We start from the raw sequence: 8,403 nt of genomic DNA, 5'->3' as shown, positions 1-8,403 counted from the left end.
AAAAAAAAAAACATTCCACATTTATTTTGAAAATGGTTTGCTACTCGCAAGTAGGCTAAAATACAGATTTTGCAACCCTCAAGTGGTTTTTTGGAAAAGACGGTTTTGCCACTATCTAGTGGGCTTAAAACAAATATGGTTTTAACGCATTATCCCAATTTAAGTAATTCGACCTCCACCCACAGGCATTCAAGCAATTTATCTCATGTAAACACTTAGCCGCATGGCAAGCATACTTATTATGGCAACATTCACACACATGTTGGATGCTAAAGCATAACCACTTACATTGTACTCCATGCCAAAACAATAAACTAGTTAGCAAATGTGCATGTCCTAGTTCATGTTATTTTGCCTAATGCAACACATGCAAGATGCAATTTTAGTTAGGCTCGGTTAACCTAAATATGGCATACGATATGCAACCAACTGATTCATGTATTCAATTTTGAAATTTGAAAATACGAATGCGGTTAGTATGATGTACCGAGCCCGGTGCATGTCAACAAATGCATGAATGCACGCATGCATATCATAAGGTATGCTAATTTCAAAAAAATGCCCTAATCTACCATCATAAGCAGGTAAATAAAAGGAAAGAAAGAAATGGGGATTGGAAGACATACACACACTCACCCACACTTATTACATGTTTACCCTCACTCAGAGAGTCCGAATTAATATTACAGTCCCAAATAATGGACAAATGAAATTATTACAAAAAATTCTAATTTAAATTAAAGGAAAGGTGGCGAAGGAAAGAAAAGGGTAGCCGCAGCCTCTGCCTCGGGATGCGCAAATGATGCATGCTCGAATCCGTCTCGTCCGGAAAACCCGTACCGTACTCCTGTCGCCTCTGTTTGTACTGCCTTGTCTTTCTGAAAATTACCAAAGTACTGGAGCAAATTCCTTGCATCCTGCAAAGCACCGCCGGCCGGACAGAATTACCACCGGCACTTCACAACTCCCATCGGCATTTTATTGGATCTATCGGCACTCCAGATAGTGCCGGTCGGCACTAAATTCTGCCAGTCGGCAGAAACTTCCTGCGGAAGACAATTTGACAGCAAACAGAGAACAGACAGTGCATGGTGTGGAGTTTTTGGACACATGTAAGCATGGTCATACTTCTTATCATATTTTGAACTCAAAGAAGCATGACCTTCGATCTTTGAGCCATCAATGGTGCATGGTGGCTCAAGGGATCAAATTTGCCACTTAATATAAGGATGTATGTAACAAACAAAATGAAAACCGAGGCCTTATCAAGTTGGAGTCAAAGGTCCCGATGACCGGGAATCGAGGCACATTACATCACTTGAAGTATGAATGGTCCTTGATTCCCACACTTGGTTTGACACCCCAAACCGAGTAAATGCAATGCATGTTATGCTTATAAGGCTCAAATGCACTATGCCACCAAGATGTAAAGCACAACAAGCATTATGCAACCCACATGACAAAATGCAAGATGCCAAGCATACAAGGTACAAACATGATGCAAACATGGACCAATTTGACCATGGGATTGATATGCTACAAGGCTTAATGGAATAACCATGCAACAAACATGAAGCAAGCATGCAAGAGGGCGTAAAAATGATAAAGGCACAGACCTTTATTCTCCTCTAAACAGCACCAAAAAAATGCTCAAAATGATAGACAATCAACTCATGTGAACAAGCAAACTTATGGTCCCAAAGTTAAGGCACAAAAGGGGACAACTTTCCCCCACCAACATGACCTCTCATGGCATGATCAAAGCAAGCAAAAAAAAGAATTTTTGCATGCAAAATAGGACCCCAAAAACTCCTAATATGGCAGCTAAAGTATCTCCCATGAAGCATATGCACTAAGGCTCATTCCTAGGCATAAGAGGACATACCCTCAAGGCATGAAAGAGGCCATGCATGCACACATACAAGCATGATTCTTGGACTAAAATGTGATCCTTAGATGATGTTAAATCATGAGGGTAATCACAAACATACATACTAGAGGCCAACATGCTCAAAGCTTTTAAGCCAAAATACAAAGCAACCTTAACACACATGTCAAGCATGGCTAAATGGATAACCAACAGACCTTAAGCATGGAAAAACAACACTAGAAACTTCATGGAACTAAGCTAACTTATACAAGGATCATGGCCTAATCATGGGATGTATTTCTGAGCAAAATGAAGCAATACAAAGCAAGTATTACAAGCATACAAGGAGGCCCAAATTCGACCAAAAACAGAGGTTATATATGACCTAAAATGCCTAAAAAAATTCTGAAATGAGGCCAAAGATCATCAAGCACACATGCTACCCTTTTGAGCTCAACAATCAAAGAAACAAACCATGAAGGGAGAGGGGTGTCCCTCCCCTATGCAAGAATTCAAACCATCCTTTTTTGACACTAAAATACACTGATTTTCAGTGGTCAAAAGACCAAAACACTGAAGTGAACAAAACCTTATGAAAGGAGCAACAAAATGGATCAAACAAGGCCTATAAGGGTGAGTTTGCACTCAAACCACAAAGTGACCTTAATGAAAGTGCTAGAGCAGGAAAATATGAGCCTTTTTCATGTTATACATAAGAGCTAAAACAGCAAGCAAGATAGGTAGAAAACTATTGCAAGTTTGGGGAATAAAAAGCAAGATGCTCACCCTTGAAGAACCCTTGAGGAACAAATGGTCTAGCCCTCCTCTTTTGATCAAAACCAGTCCAAAAACTCAAGAAACAACCCCCCAAGTCCCTCAATCTCGGAATAAGGTGTAATGGTGTGTGTAATGGTGCAAAAGTAAGGTAAAAACCACCTTTTGAGCTAAGAAACACACACAAGAAGGGTGAGAGAGAGAGATATAGAGATAATATGTATCTATATCTCTAAAGGCTGGTTTTTGCTTCTAACTTTCTAACCTAGAACCAAGAGGAAAGCCCCTCTCTTATAGAACTCCCTCTTGCAAAGCTTATACAACAAGCTTGGCTAGAGGGAAATCCCTCCATACACGTGTATGGAGGGGGGAAGAGTTGGTGCCAGCTATCACAGCTGGCACAAAATATCTCCATAAAGTGGATGAACAGTGGTCGGCTGCCCAAAAATGCTATTTCGGCAAAAAACAGTGTCGACCGGCAACATACTATGCCGACCGGCATTAAAATGTGCCGACCGGCAAACAAAAGTGCCGATGGCTGAAAAAGACCAGCCGGTGGCCTCCAGCCACTGCCGGTGGTGTATGGGGATGTCTCACAAGGCATTCCCTGCCCCTCTAAGGTAAAACAAAAGTGTTCGGTGCAAAACCAGACACTAAACGGTCAAGTTCGGAGATCCTGAGGCAGGGCGCGCGAGCCGAGACCTCCGGGAACTCTGAACGAACACGATCATGGATAATCACCGTGTGTTCAAACAGTGACGTCCAAGTCTTGAGGACGGTCAAAAATGGGGTGTCTACAGTTACCCCTCTTTGACAGAACTCGAAAGTCATAACAATGACGAGAGTGAACGTCAAAGCCCAGAGACGACCCATTTTTGACAAGGCCGAAGACTCAGACAAACATACAAGACAAATAAGATATGCGCCCGAAGGCAGGGGCAAAATGCAAGACAATGCACGGAGCCGAGCATAACTTATGATCATGCAAAGAAAGCTGTAACGAAGCATACATGCGACAGTTTTAAGCTAGTATACATCAAACTACACTATAATGCATAAAGGATGTAAGAGAATTATGCCATTCTCAATACGTCTCACTCGGAGGATACAATACCTGTGCGGCTCGTCTGGTTGCACCAGCCTCAAATGAACCATACATACAATATCGTGCCTGAAGAGAAAACAAACTTAACAGGTACAACATCGTTATCAACATGCAAAGTAGTGTACTCGAAATGCGTGACAGCGCGAAGCAAGTGGGGAGCATGACAATGCACATGGAGATACAACTAGGTACGCGGAGCAAGCGGTCTACGCATGCGACGAAATTGATCATAAGCACGCGGTCTACGCAGGTAACGAAACAAACAAGCGGTCTACGCAATTAAAACATGCAGTTTACGCAGGTGACGAAACTAAACATGCGATCTACGCAATCAAAACATGCGGTCTACGCAGATATTGAAATTAAACATGCGGTCTACGCAATCAAAACATGCGGTCTACGCAGGTAATGAAATTAAACATGCGGTCTACGCAATCAAAACATGCGGTCTACGCAGGTAATGAAATTAAACATGCGGTCTACGCAATCAAAACATGCGGTCTACGCAGGTAATGAAATTAAACATGCGGTCTACGCAATCAAAACATGGGGTCTACGCAGGTAATGAAATTAAACATGCGGTCTACGCAATCAAAACATGTGGTCCACGCAGGTAATGAAATTAAACATGCGGTCTACGCAATCAAAACATGCGGTCTACGCAGGTAATGAAATTAAACATGCGGTCTACGCAATCAAAACATGCGGTCTACGCAGGTAATGGAATTAAACATGCGGTCTACGCAATCAAAACATGCGGTCTACGCTGGTAATGAAAGGATGTACCATTACATAGCATAATTGAAACAATTTGCGGAGTTCACAAAGCATGAAAAGGATACGGGGCGGGACATTCTTCGCACGCATCGAGCGTTGCTCGCAGAAGTTGTGGCCTGAGGTCAACTCAAAGGTTCACGTTTCAAAGGTGTGATTTCCCGTATTGTGAGGGCGTCCAACGACGCGGCTGACCCGAACAAAAATGCGGAAGGTGCGTTAACCGCAAGGGGAGTTTCACCGGTATCAATTCTGATACTTGGCTACCCTGCCATTCTACGTTTTATTTTCTTTTTTACTAGTAGTTTAAGCACATTGCGCTGCCTCAGGCAGGTTTATTTTCTTTCTCAAAATTCACGCACTTTGCAGAACATGTGATGGAAATGAAACGATCCATTTTGTTCAAAAGATGTTGTATTTGGGGATCTTCTGTGTATCGCATCGCAGGGTATCACACCACAATGTGAACGAAATTGAACTCATTTTGGAAATTTGCCATCATAATAATCAGGTAGTGAACCGACTTACAACTCGATAAGCAAAACAAGGACATGACATAACCAAACAAGTGTGAATACAACTCGATAAACAAACCAAGAGTTCACAGAGAGCGAAATACAACTCGATAAACAAATGTTCAAAAACCCGACAAGCAGATAGGCGTGGCTCCGCAAGAGTCTATCGCCGGGGAGGGGGTTGGAGGTGGTGAAGTTCCCCAATTCTTAGCATAAACGGCTCAGGAAACCAGAAGGAAGTCCACCGGCATGGTGTAGGGACCACCGGCTGCAAGGAGTGGCTACCGGCCATATACCTGTTTTGTCGGCAAACTAAAATGGCCGGTCGGCATATTTTTTTGGCCGGCCGGCACTAAACGAGGGGGACCACCAGAATGTTGACACCTGTCCCCCACTCAATCTTATCTCCTACAAAAGATCCCAGCTTCGTAGTTTTTCTCATTTTCACACTGATTTGCTCCAATGGAAGAGTTTCTTGCTCAAAATCTCACAGCTTGGATTGCTAGCTTGGATGGCTCGGAAAAAGTGAATTTCTGGGGTTTTGGCATAAATGCACTATTCACTTTGGGTCGTACCCCCTTGCACTTCCCATTTCTTCATGCTGCGGCAAGGTTTTGGAATCCGGTGACACATGTCTTTAGCTTCGCCGGGCAAGAGATGTGTCCTACCTTCGAAGATTTCCGAGCTCTAATGGAGTCCGAGCGCGACGAGGAGCTCCTGCCCCAACTTAATTTTGGTCATGCCCAATCCTTAGGGCGCATGTGCGGACTCAGCATGCGCGATGCTCGGTCTCTGATGGGCGACGGGATGTTAGACATTCCGAGTTTGGCCAATCAATTTTCTGATGCTGGTGATCGCAGCAACCATCACTGGCAAGGCTTCCGACGGCATGCCCTCTGTTTGTGCATGCTATCCCATTTTCTATTTGTCTCGGGCTCTGGAGGGGCTAGTGTCCGGTTGATTGAGGTCGCCCAAGGCTTGAAGGAGGGCAAGAGCTGCATTGCGATGACTCTGGCCGAGACGCTAATGGGCTTAGACGCCTTTTATCGCCATGAGACGTCTAGATTGGCGGGGAGTCCACTACTACTACAGGTAATGTTTTCCACCCAATCTCGCATTTCTGTATTGCTCACATCACTCGGCCCTCGAGTTCAGTCTTTTCTCACAAAACCCCATTCTCACTTTTCTCTCCTCGTACATCTCTCTATTCTTTATTCTCTCATTTTCAATCCCTCCCCAGGTGTGGCTGATGGATAAGCTGCAGGTTGTGGACTCCTGCCCAGCATATTCAGCTCGCGGCTACTTCTTCCGGCATCGTCTAGTCAATGCCTTGGATGAGGAATGGTGGTTCGCTTGGATGTGCCACTTGTCCGCAGACCGTATTGCTTGGCGGTGCTTTTGGTTGAACCTTCCGGCAATGAGTTACAATATGCCTCGGCAGACTGGGATTCAACTGGTTGGTCTCACTCATTGTGTATTCTATTTCCCATTTCGAATTCGACGCCAATTTGGCCATGATCAGACTTGCCCGCCAGAGGGGATAGAGTATCCTGCTGCATTTCCAGCCCGAGGCGCGCAGCTTGCTTGGCAGGCCACTGCGTGGAGGATGAGAGAACTCCTGGCCCCCGCTCCTACTTTCAGTTGCACTTTGTCTGACGAGTGCATAGATTGGCTCAATGAAGAAGCACAGATCGGGCCTAGCTTGGCATCAGAGGCTTCGACCAGCTCTGGGAGGGGGCGCAGGAACACCTGACTTGACCATGCCCTAGATTTATTGCTTTATTAGTACTTTCAAGTTTTCTTTCATGAATGTAATAAAAAGCAACTTCAATTGTATGTAAGAGCAGGAGAACTCTGTTTTGAAATCAAAGAAATTGAAAGTTGTGGCACTGAAAATTTTCCACCTTGGTCCAAAAATGGTCAAAGTTGTAAAAAGATTATTTGAACAAAGTCAGCTTATATTAAAACTTTTCAAAGATGTTTTTGATGTGGATCAGAACTGGACACGCCCGAGATCTGTCACTCGAGATGCATAACCCCAGATTCCTGCAACTGGAAAGTTGCCCCTAGTCTGAAGGGCGCCGCAGCACTGCATAGCAACGGAAAGTTGCCCCTAGTCTGAGTGGCATCGCACCGGAGATTCCAACGAATGCTGATGAACAAAGATGGCTGAGATGATCAAATGGACAAAGTTGATCGGGGAAGTGTTATGGCTGAACTTCAGGATAAAGCTGCCTACGTATCCCAAACATGGGAATCAAGCCTTATGTAGTTCCGGCTGGGGTTCGCTCGAGTATTTTCACTCTCCTTTTGCGCTCTAACTTTTGCCAAGGCCGCCCTTTGCGGGTTTTCAGCCTTGCGAGCTCAGTTTTTATATTTTCTAATTTTTTGTGCTCTAACTTTTGCCTAGGTCGCCCTTTCGGGTTTTCGGCCTAGCGAGCCTCTCAAGGATAGTATTTCTTCAACTTGTCCATATTGATCGGTTGAGAGAATTCTAAGCCATCTAAGTCCATCAGAACCACAGCTCCGCCTGACCAGATAGCTTTGATGATGTAGGGACCAGTCCAATTGGGTCTGAACTTGCCCCTCGGGTCGTGGATGGGAGCTCGGTTGTTTTTGAGTACCAAATCCCCTTCCTTTAGATTTCTGGACTTAACCCTCTTGTTAAAAGCCCGAGCAATCCTGCGCTGATAACTCTGAACGTGGTACAGTGCTTTCAGCCTTCTTTCGTCAAAGAGCATTAGTTCCTCGAACCTGCTCTGCTGCCAATCTGCCTCGGCTATCTGACACTCGGCCAATACCCGTAAAGACGGAACTTCAATTTCAATAGGTAGAACAGCCTCCATTCCATAAACTAACGAATACGGAGTTGCTCCGGTAGAAGTTCTAATTGAAGTCCTGTAGCCCCACAGAGCAAACGGCAACTTATCTGGCCAATCTCGATAGGTCTCCACCATTTTCCGCAGTATATGTTTGATGTTCTTGTTGGCGGCCTCAACTGCTCCATTGGTTTGCGGCCGATACGTAGATGACTTATGAAAAGCCACGTTATACTTTTCCAACAAGTCGACCACTTCTTTCTTAAAGTGGGATCCATTATCCGAGATGATCTCATTTGGCACCCCGTAGCGACAAATGATGTTGTTTCTGATGAACTTTGCGACGTGCGACGCTTTCAACACCGCGTATGATTGGGCCTCGACCCACTTTGTGAAATAATCTATCGCTACCAGGATATACTCATGTCCGTTCGACCCCTTCGGGGTAACAGCTCCGATCACATCGATCCCCCACACGGAAAACGGCCACGGGGAAGTCATGTTGTACAACTTGGATGGTGGGATATTCATACGGTTTGCATGGAT

Source organism: Camellia sinensis, chromosome 15 (assembly GCF_055761805.1).
Source record: "Camellia sinensis isolate YWXY chromosome 15, ASM5576180v1, whole genome shotgun sequence".
NCBI lineage: Eukaryota > Viridiplantae > Streptophyta > Magnoliopsida > Ericales > Theaceae > Camellia > Camellia sinensis.
The sequence above is the reverse complement of the archived record's forward strand: the minus strand, read 5'-3'. Positions refer to the sequence as shown.